Raw genomic sequence first — 12,297 nt, forward strand, 5'->3', positions numbered from 1 at the left:
ACTTTGGGAAGCCTAGGCAGGTGGGTCACTTGAGGTCCGGAGTTTGAGACCAGCCTGGCCAACATGGTGAAACCACGTGTCTACTAAAAAAAAAAAATTAAAAATTAGCCTTGCGTGGTGTCTCGCACCCGTAGTCCCAGCACTCAAGATGCTAAGGGAGGAGAATCGCTGCCCCTAGCTCCAGCAACCACCATTCTACTTCCTGTCTCTATGACTCTGACCACTGTAAGTACCTCTTGTATGCGGAACCATACAGAATGATTGATCCTGAGAGGCGGAGGTTGCAATGAGCCGAGATTGCACCACTGCACTCCAGCCTGGGTGACAGAGTGAGACCTTGTCTCAAAAACAAACAACAATTTTAAAAAGTGGGAGAGAGGCAGTAATCATAGTTTATGTAGCAAAAAGAAACCAAAAGCCAAAATCCTATTACTTTCTTTATTCTGACCCCAACAGATAGGAGAAGATATCCATCCTACTGTCTTTACCTTAGTTTATATCCTTACCTACTTTGCTTCATTTTTTTATTGTGATAAAACATGTATAACATAAAATTTACCATTTTCAAGTCTACAGTTAAGGGGCAGTAAGTACAGTCACATTTTTGTGCAATCATCACCACCATCCACCACCAGAACCTTTTCATCTTCCCACACTGAAACTCTGTACACATTAAGCTATAACTCCCTCCACTCCCCAGCTCCAGCAACTACCCTTCTACTTCCTGTCTCTATGAAACTGACCACTCTAAGTGCCGCCTGTAAGCGGAATCATAAATAATTTGCCCTTTTGTGTGACTGGTTTATTTCACTTAGCATAATGTCTTCAAGGTTTATCCATTGTGCTTCATATTTTTTTTTGTAGAGATAGGGGTCTCACTATGTTGCCCAGGATGGTCTCGGATTCCTGCCCTCAAGTGATCCTCCCATCTCAGTCCAACAAAGTCCTGGGATTACAGGCATGAGCCATCGCCCCTCGCCTCATTTTACTTTATTTTTAAAGATTATTATAGATCTTTAAAAGATCTGCAAGCTTTGCACAAGCGAAATCCCTAAAGAGGTTAAGAGGCATGCTGTCTGTGGACTAGTGGGCAGAATTATACAGGGGATGCACACTGCTTCTACTTCTTACATCCTAAAAAGATTCCAAAGTGGAAAAAGCATCAGAATTTATTTTACTTTTTTCTTTTGTTTTTAAGAGAAAGGAGCATAACTGCTGGCACCATCTCTGTAACATGTTTACACACTGGTATTCTCCACTCTTAGCCCCGCTGGCTCTGCTCATACGCGAGTGCATTTTTGGGATCAGCACTCTTCATGAGGGCTGCCTCACAGAAGGGTTCCACGTGGAAGCCTGAAAACCAGCCACAGACCACTCGTTTCACCACCTGTGCAAAGTCAACACATGCCTATTTCACACAACCATCCAGTCTGTTTGAGAACGACTTTTGTAGAGTTGATAATCTGTGGGTTGTTTTGTTCTTTCCTTTTCTTTATGAGGCCAGAGGAAAGACCAAGGCAAAACAGAGAGAGAGAAAATCCAGGGATGATGGGAGCGGAAGCCAGTTCAGGATGTGAAAAGTCTTGCTTTTCTCATGCTTCAAACTGAGTGCCAACTCCAAAGAACCACACACACTCCCTCCGAGATGAGCAGGGACTGTCATTTAATTGTATTGTTTGGCTTATGTTTTGTACAGGAAGGCAGCAAAGACTCATTAAAAATAACAAGAATTCAAAACTGCTAGGACTGAAAGGCATCTCTGTAACCATCAAAACGAATTGGGCAGGAGCAAGGGGAGCAGCTGGCCGGAGGGGAGGGAGCTGGAGGGGAGGGAAGACTGGTTCAGCATGTTGTGGTGTGTGCATCTGAGGCACATCCAAGCAGGTGTGTGTGAAGACTTTTTAATGACGTAGGAATACACCTCGTATGGAATATCGAAATGAAAGGAAAAGCTGCTTCTCATCAGCACAACGATTAACTATCTCCAAAAACAATTTTTTTAAGCCCACGTCCTTGGAGTCACAAATTCTACTCAAACTTAGACAACAAATTATGGTCCCAAGTGAGAACATCAACAAATGCATTCAGATTCATTCATTCAACAAATACTGTCACGCGTCGCTTAACAACAGGGATATCTTTTGAGAAATGCATCCTTGGGCGATTTCATCGTTGTGTGAACATCATAGAGTGCACTTACACAAACCTAGATGGCACAGCCTGCACACACGTAGGCTATATGATACAGCCTATTGCTCCTAGACTACATGCCTATACAGCATGTTACTGTACTGAATACAGGGAAGATTTATTGAATGAAAGAATGAGGTTACATATACTATACCTGTTGTGATAATTCTGCTAAAAGAGAGGTCTGTTCCAAAGTTGATGTCTTCACCCCTACAGACAGAAAACTGCTTACTGTTATTAATCATCCTGCACCCCTTTCAGCAAGGTTTCAAAGGAGATTTCATCCTTCCTCATCCTCAAATTCAATCTGTTCTGCTTCACCACTTTTCTCCGCTCCATCAACTTCTATCTCCATGCTGCCTGCCTCGTCCAAGCTCCCATGATCTCTTCCAGACTCTTGGGCCTGGACTCCTTGCATTGACATCACCACCTTAGAATCCATTCTCCAAACTGCAACCACAGTCAACTTTTGAAAACATACATAAGGTAGATCATGTAGCTCCTCTGCTCAAAGCCCTCTAACAACTTCCCATTACATTTAGAACAACCGTCAGACTCCTCATGGGCCCACAAGACCCTACTTAGCCTGGTTCTTGGTCTTCTCTTGGCTCAGCCCTTGCTTATTTCTCTGGAAACTCACCAGCCTCTGCAATAGTACTTGTTTGTTGTCCATTTCCACACTAGAACGTAACTTCCCAGATAAGCTGAGACTGCACCTGCCTTTTTCACTGCTGTATCCCCAGCATCAAGCATATTAGGTGCTTGACAAATATTTCTCGAGTGAATGTACAGGGCAGGAAGAAGAAAATTAATGAAAATGATAACAGTCTGTTGCTGGGTTGATAATTCTAAAAGAGTGAGGTGAGGATAGGCATAACACCACCAAAAACCCCTGAAGATCCTGGGATGCCACTCTGCACCCTTTGAGAGTCTGTGGTTCCCCAGGCCCATCCTCCCACAAGTCAGTTCTGCTGAGGCTGAAGGCCTCATCGAGTCCTAACACGTCGCCATGCAATTAGGATTCTAGGTCAGTGTCTTCAATGCTGAGTGAAGCTGCATGTGGGAGCTTTATGGTTTGGCTCTGTGTCCCCACTTAAATCTCATGCTGATTTGTAATTCCCAATATTGGGAGAGGGGCCTGGTGGGAGGTGATCGGATCATGGGGGCAGATTTCCCCCATGCTGTTCTCATGCTAGTGAGTAAGTTCTCGTGAGATCGATGGTTTAAAAGTGTGTGGCACTTCCCCCCAACACCCACCACTTTGCATATTAAGATGTGCTTGTTTCCCCTTGCCTTCTGCCATGATTATAAGTTTCCTGAGGCCTCCCAGGCGTGCTTCCTCTACAGCCAATGGAACTGTGCATCAACTAAAACTCTTTTTCTTTATAAATTACCCAGTCTCAGGTAGTTCTCAGCAGTGCGAGAATGGATGAATACACCACATAATTCACCTCCATTCAGCTTGCACTGGATCCAGTCACACTTGCCTGAATTTGCACAGCAACTGAAAGTTCATGGCAGACCGTGGCAAGTTGCAGGCTGTTGAAGGAATGTATTTTGTGGAGGGAGAAGAGTTAATTAGAGAGCCAGGCCCACAGGGTAGCATATGTTTGTTTCTCAAACTCACAGAACTGGAAGGAATCTTGGAATGTCATCTAGAATCATCTACCCATGCATTCTGAGAGCCAGTGTCTCCCAGCATTGTCCAGAGGCAGTGGGGAGGAAAAATTACATTGCCCTGTAAATCAGTACAAAGCCATTCCCAGACGACTGCCCAAGGATTTGGGTGGAGGCTTGCAGAACTGAGGAGTGAGATGAAAGAATTTTTAAAGTAATAACATTTATGCTGATTCTGTATATCCCAGCATACTTTAACTTTCATTGCCAAAATGGAACTCTTAGATAACATAGAATGACTTGGTGTCCCCAGGCTGGCTCCAATGTCTCCAGTCACTAAACATGCATAAACCTCCTTGGACAGCCGAAGATGATTAATGAATCCTAATCAGGTATACTGACCATGTAGAATTTAGAAGCCAAAAGGAACTCTGCAAGTACTCTAAACTGTAAGGTTAGAGATCGAAGAAATTCATCGAGTGTGCTTATGACAAATAATGTCAAGAGCACCCACTCTCTTTCAGACAACACAGGGTCTTTTTCATGTATCAAAATATAAAGTATCTCCAGTGTGTCTTACATATATTTTGGGGTGTTTGTTATTGAATTATCCAATTTGACTCACAAATCTCAGGAATTTAGGCCAACTCCTTCAATTTCTGGTAAGAAAAATGATGCAGGGGGGCGAAGCAAGATGGCCAAATAGAAACAGCTCCAGTCTCCAACTCCCAGCGTGAGCGACACAGAAGACCGGTGTTTTCTGCATTTTCAACTGAGGTACTGGGGTCATCTCACTAGGGAGTGCCGGACAATCGGTGCTGGTCAGCTGCTGCAGCCCGACCAGCGAGAGCTGAAGCAGGGCGAGGCATCGCCTCACCTGGGAAGCGCAAGGGGGAAGGGAATCCCTTTTCCTAGCCAGGGGAACTGAGACACACAACACCTGGAAAATCGGGTAACTCCCACCCCAATATTGTGCTTTAAGCAAAAGGGCACACCAGGAGAATATATCCCACACCTGGCCGGGAGGGTCCCACGCCCACGGAGCCTCCCTCATTGCTAACACAGCAGTCTGCGATCTAACCGCAAGGCAGCAGCGAGGCTGGGGGAGGGGCACCCGCCATTGCTGAGGCTTAAGTAGGTAAACAAAGCCACTGGGAAGCTCAAACTGGGTGGAGCTCACAGCAGCTCAAGGAAACCTGCCTGTCTCTGTAGACTCCACCTCTGGGGACAGGGCACAGCTAAAAAAACAACAACAACAACAAAAAGGCAGCAGAACCTCTGCAGACGCAAACATCTCTGTCTGACAGCTTTGAAGAGAGCAGTGGATCTCCCAACACGGAGGTTGAGATCTGAGAACGGACAGACTGCCTGCTCAAGTGGGTCACAGACCCCTGAGTAGCCTAACTGGGAGACATCCCCCACTAGGGGCAGTCTGACACCCCACACCTCACAGGGTGGAGTACACCCCTGAGAGGAAGCTTCCAAAGTAAGAATCAGACAGGTATACTCGCTGTTCAGCAATATTCTATCTTCTGCAACCTCTGCTGCTGATACCCAGGCAAACAGGGTCTGGAGTGGACCTCAAGCAATCTCCAACAGACCTACAGCTGAGGGTCCTGACTGTCAGAAGGAAAACTATCAAACAGGAAGGACACCTATACCAAAATCCCATCAGTACATCACCATCATCAAAGACCAGAGACAGATAAAACCACAAAGATGGGGAAAAAGCAGGGCAGAAAAGCTGGAAATTCAAAAAATAAGAGCGCATCTCCCCCTGCAAAGGAGCGCAGCCCATCGCCAGCAACGGATCGAAGCTGGTCAGAGAATGACTTTGATGAGATGAGAGAAGAAGGCTTCAGTCCATCAAACTTCTGAGAGCTAAAGGAGGAATTACGTACCCAGCGCAAAGAAACTAAAAATCTTGAAAAAAGAGTGGAAGAATTGACAGCTAGACTCATTAATGCAGAGAAGGTCATAAACGAAATGACAGAGATGAAAACCATGACACGAGAAATACGTGACAAATGCACAAGCTTCAGTAACCGACTCGATCAACTGGAAGAAAGAGTATCAGCGATTGAGGATCAAATGAATGAAATGAAGCGAGAAGAGAAACCAAAAGAAAAAAGAAGAAAAAGAAATGAACAAAGCCTGCAAGAAGTATGGGATTATGTAAAAAGACCAAATCTACGTCTGATTGGGGTGCCTGAAAGGGAGGGGGAAAATGGAACCAAGTTGGAAAACACTCTTCAGGATATAATCCAGGAGAACTTCCCCAACCTAGTAGGGCAGGCCAACATTCAAATTCAGGAAATACAGAGAACGCCACAAAGATAATCCTCCAGAAGAGCAACTCCAAGACACATAATTGCCAGATTCACCAAAGTTGAAATGAAGGAAAAAATCTTAAGGGCAGCCAGAGAGAAAGGTCGGGTTACCCACAAAGGGAAGCCCATCAGACTAACAGCAGATCTCTTGGCAGAAACTCTACAAACCAGAAGAGAGTGGGGGCCAATATTCAACGTTCTTAAAGAAAAGAATTTTCAACCCAGAATTTCATATCCAGCCAAACTAAGTTTCATAAGTGAAGGAGAAATAAAAACCTTTACAGATAAGCAAATGCTTAGAGATTTTGTCACCACCAGGCCTGCCTTACAAGAGACCCTGAAGGAAGCCCTAAACATGGAAAGGAACAACCGGTACCAGCCATTGCAAAAACATGCCAAAATGTAAAGACCATCGAGGCTAGGAAGAAACTGCATCAACTAACGAGCAAAATAACCAGTTAATATCATAATGGCAGGATCAAGTTCACACATAACAATATTAACCTTAAATGTAAATGGACTAAATGCTCCAATTAAAAGACACAGACGGGCAAACTGGATAAAGAGTCAAGACCCATCAGTCTGCTGTATTCAAGAGACCCATCTCACATGCAGAGACATACATAGGCTCAAAATAAAGGGATGGAGGAAGATCTACCAAGCAAATGGAGAACAAAAAAAAGCAGGGGTTGCAATCCTAATCTCTGATAAAATAGACTTTAAACCATCAAAGATCAAAAGAGACAAAGAAGGCCATTACATAATGGTAAAGGGATCAATTCAACAGGAAGAGCTAACTATCCTAAATATATATGCACCCAATACAGGAGCACCCAGATTCATAAAGCAACTCCTTAGAGACTTACAAAGAGACTTAGACTCCCATACAATAATAATGGGAGACTTCAACACTCCACTGTCAACATTAGACAGATCAACGAGACAGAAAGTTAACAAGGATATCCAGGAATTGAACTCATCTCTGCACCAAGCGGACCTAATAGACATCTATAGAACTCTCCACCCCAAATCAACAGAATATACATTCTTCTCAGCACCACATCGCACTTATTCCAAAATTGACTACATAATTGGAAGTAAAGCACTCCTCAGCAAATGTAAAAGAACAGAAATTATAACAAACTATCTCTCAGACCACAGTGCAATCAAACTAGAACTCAGGACTAAGAAACTCAATCAAAACCGCTCAACTACATGGAAACTGAACAACCTGCTCCTGAATGACTACTGGGTACATGACAAAATGAAAGCAGAAATAAAGATGTTCTTTGAAACCAATGAGAACAAAGATACAACATACCAGAATCTCTGGGACACATTTAAAGCAGTGTGTAGAGGGAAATTTATAGCACTAAATGCCCACAAGAGAAAGCAGGAAAGATCTAAAATTGACACTCTAACATCACAATTAAAAGAACTAGAGAGGCAAGAGCAAACACATTCAAAAGCTAGCAGAAGGCAAGAAATAACTAAGATCAGAGCAGAACTGAAGGAGATAGAAACACAAAAAACCCTCCAAAAAATCAATGAATCCAGGAGTTGGTTTTTTGAAAAGATCAACAAAATTGACAGACCACTAGCAAGACTAATAAAGAAGAAAAGAGAGAGGAATCAAATAGACGCAATAAAAAATGATAAAGGGGATATCACCACTGACCCCACAGAAATACAAACCACCATCAGAGAATACTATAAACACCTCTACACAAATCAACTAGAAAATCTAGAAGAAATGGATAATTTCCTGGACACTTACACTCTCCCAAGACTAAACTAGGAAGAAGTTGAATCTCTGAATAGACCAATAGCAGGCTCTGAAATTGAGGCAATAATTAATAGCCTACCCACCAAAAAAAGTCCAGGACCAGATGGATTCACAGCTGAATTCTACCAGAGGTACAAGGAGGAGCTGGTACCATTCCTTCTGAAACTATTCCATCAATAGAAAAAGAGGGAATCCTCCCTAACTCATTTTATGAGGCCAACATCATCCTGATACCAAAGCCTGGCAGAGACACAACAAAAAAAGAGAATTTTAGACCAATATCCCTGATGAACATTGATGCAAAAATCCTCAATAAAATACTGGCAAGCCGGATTCAGCAGCACATCAAAAAGCTTATCCACCATGATCAAGTGGGCTTCATCCCTGGGATGCAAGGCTGGTTCAACATTCGCGAATCAATAAACGTAATCCAGCATATAAACAGAACCAAAGACAAGAACCACATGATTATCTCAATAGATGCAGAAAAGGCTTTTGACAAAATTCAACAGCCCTTCATGCTAAAAACGCTCAATAAATTCGGTATTGATGGAACGTACCTCAAAATAATAAGAGCTATTTATGACAAACCCACAGCTAATATCATACTGAATGGGCAAAAACTGGAAAAATTCCCTTTGAAAACTGGCACAAGACAGGGATGCCCTCTCTCACCACTCCTATTCAACATAGTGTTGGAAGTTCTGGCTAGGGCAATCAGGCAAGAGAAAGAAATCAAGGGTATTCACTTAAGAATAGAAGAAGTCAAATTGTCCCTGTTTGCAGATGACATGATTGTATATTTAGAAAACCCCATTGTCTCAGCCCAAAATCTCCTTAAGCTGATAAGCAACTTCAGCAAAGTCTCAGGATACAAAATTAATGTGCAAAAATCACAAGCATTCTTATACACCAGTAACAGACAGAGAGCCAAATCATGAATGAACTTCCATTCACAATTGCTTCAAAGAGAATAAAATACCTAGGAATCCAACTTACAAGGGATGTAAAGGACTTCTTCAAGGAGAACTACAAACCACTGCTCAGTGAAATCAAAGAGGACACAAACAAATGGAAGAACATACCATGCTCATGGATAGGAAGAATCAATATCATGAAAATGGCCATACTGCCCAAGGTTATTTATAGATTCAATGCCATCCCCATCAAGCTACCAATGACTTTCTTCACAGAATTGGAAAAAACTACTTTAAAGTTCATATGGAACCGAAAAAGAGCCCGCATTGCCAAGACAATCCTAAGTCAAAAGGACAAAGCTGGAGGCGTCACGCTACCTGACTTCAAACTATACTACAAGGCTACAGTAACCAAAACAGCATGGTACTGGTACCAAAACAGAGATATAGACCAATGGAACAGAACAGAGTCCTCAGAAATAATACCACACATCTACAGCCATCTGATCTTTGACAAACCTGAGAGAAACAAGAAATGGGGAAAGGATTCCCTATTTAATAAATGGTGCTGGGAAAATTGGCTAGCCGTAAGTAGAAAGCTGAAACTGGATCCTTTCCTTACTCCTTATATGAAGATTAATTCAAGGTGGATTAGAGACTTAAATGTTAGACCTAATACCATAAAAACCCTAGAAGAAAATCTAGGTAGTACCATTCAGGACATAGGCATGGGCAAGGACTTCATGTCTAAAACACCAAAAGCAACGGCAGCAAAAGCCAAAATTGACAAATGGGATCTAATTAAACTAAAGAGCTTTTGCACAGCAAAAGAAACTACCATCAGAGTGAACAGGCAACCTACAGAATGGGAGAAAATTTTTGCAATCTACTCATCTGACAAAGGGCTAATATCCAGAATCTACAAAGAACTCAAACAAATTTACAAGAAAAAAACAAACAACCCCATCAAAAAGTGGGCAAAGGATATGAACAGACATTTCTCAAAAGAAGACATTCATACAGCCAACAGACACATGAAAAAATGCTCATCATCACTCGCCATCAGAGAAATGCAAATCAAAACCACAATGAGATACCATCTCACACCAGTTAGAATGGCAATCATTAAGAAGTCAGGAAACAACAGTTGTTGGAGAGGATGTGGAGAAATAGGAACACTTTTACACTGTTGGTGGGATTGTAAACTAGTTCAACCATTATGGAAAACAGTATGGCAATTCCTCAAGGATCTAGAACTAGATGTACCATATGACCCAGCCATCCCACTACTGGGTATATACCCAAAGGATTATAAATTATTCTACTACAAAGACACATGCACACGTATGTTTATTGTGGCACTATTCACAATAGCAAAGACTTGGAATCAACCCAAATGTCCATCTGTGACAGACTGGATTAAGAAAATGTGGCACATATACACCATGGAATACTATGCAGCCATAAAAAGGATGAGTTTGCGTCCTTTGTAGGGACATGGATGCAGCTGGAAACCATCATTCTTAGCAAACTATCACAAGAACAGAAAACCAAACACCGCATGTTCTCACTCATAGGTGGGAACTGAACAATGAGATCACTTGGACTCGGGAAGGGGAACATCACACACTGGGGCCTATCATGGGGAGGGGGAAGGGGGGAGGGATTGCATTGGGAGTTATACATGATATAAATGATGAATTGATGGGTGCTGACGAGTTGATGGGTGCAGCACACCAACATGGCACAAGTATACATATGTAACAAACCTGCACGTTATGCACATGTACCCTAGAACTTAAAGTATAATAAAAAAAAAAAAAAAGAAAAAAAATAAATAAATGAAAATAAAAATAAGAAAAAAAGAAAAAAGAAAAATGATGCAAGGAGGTAAAGTGATGCTGCGAGGCTGGGCCAGTTCTTCCACCTGTGGCTTCACACATGGACGTCCTGGAACCTACTGGCAACATATTTTTCCACTTCATAGAAGGAAAAGCTGAAACCCAAACCAAGGATTTGTCCAGGATCACCAGGAGTCTGTTCTGGGCTTTGAACCATGGAGAGAACATCAAATCACTGCATTTGTATTCCAAAGAATACAACCCTTTTTGTTAGGAACACTGCCCTGTTTTAAAAATCACTTAAAGGTGTCAGTAAAGTCATTTAAATTGTCCCAGAAGAGAGCAAGCTCTGAGTAATACAAACTAAACCTGAGCAATCAGATGGGATCTAAGAAGTCAAGGGTGTGAGCCAAGGAAGCTGTTGCATAAGCGTATGACATGCCCTGCCTTGCCCCGCTGCCTGGGGATGCTGCCGCTCCCTCAATAAAATGCTGCATCCTTTCCAAACAGGAGACGAGGGCCTCAAAGATTTTATCCAGAGTCTCTTAAGCAGCCTGGGTTACGGTTTTCCATTTTTCTTTTTTCATACTCAGCTAATTCTTACCTCTCATTGTCTGTTTAACATCAAGTTAGTTGTGGCCATTGTCCTGGACTTTGATGTTTCTGCGACTGCTGAGTGCCATAGGAAAATGTCTAACTATCCTAGGGATATGGCTCAGAGGAGAAGCTATTGGTTTGCAATAAAAATCTTGAGATGTGTTTATGTAGAAGACCCAGTGAACAGAAGAGTCTCTCTTCTCTACTGGTTGAACTTGACATGTTTATACACTGTTTAGTACCTGAAGAAACATCTGACACTTTGCCTTTGTTTTTCTAGATCTCCTTATGTAGGAAAAATGTTAATAGCATTTGTTGTTCCATAACGGTTTTATCCCTTTTAAGGTTTCCTGAGGCAAATGTGACACATGATCACTTTCTTTTTTTTTTTTTTTTTTTTTGAGACGGAGTCTTGCTCGGTCACCCAGGCTGGAGTGCAGTGGTGCGATCTCGGCTCACTGCAAGCTCTGCCTCCCAGGTTCAAACGATTCTCCTGCCTCAGCCTCCTGAGTAGCTGTAATTACAGGCGTGTGCCACCACCCCTGGCTAATTTTTGTATTTTTAGTAGAGACAGGGTTTCACCATCTTGGCCAGGCTGGTCTCAAACTACTGATCTCGTAATCCACCCACCTCTGCCTCTCAAAATGCTGAGATTACAGGCGTGAGCCACCACGTCTGGCCACATGATCACTTTTAAATGTTCAAATACTACAGAAAGTTGGAGTGTAGAAAGGGAAAAACCAGAAAGTAACTCACCCAAGATTAACCTCACATTAATGGTGGGAGTAGAAACCAGATCTTTTTCCTTTGCTCTTAGTCTAGGGTTCAAGATCCTTTTCCTGCTACTCCTTGTTTTCTCATGAAAGGCAGGCAATAGCCTAGTCCATCTTCAGAGGAAAGTCTCCTCCACCCTATAGGAATGCTGGGTGGCCTGTGTCTAATGCCCTGAGCTGTATCCCTGGACTCTTTTAATTGAAAATGACAGATATCCAACTCCAACCAGCTTAGGCAGAAAAGAA

The sequence above is a fragment of the Rhinopithecus roxellana genome, chromosome 16, assembly GCF_007565055.1.
Source record: "Rhinopithecus roxellana isolate Shanxi Qingling chromosome 16, ASM756505v1, whole genome shotgun sequence".
Classification (NCBI taxonomy): domain Eukaryota; kingdom Metazoa; phylum Chordata; class Mammalia; order Primates; family Cercopithecidae; genus Rhinopithecus; species Rhinopithecus roxellana.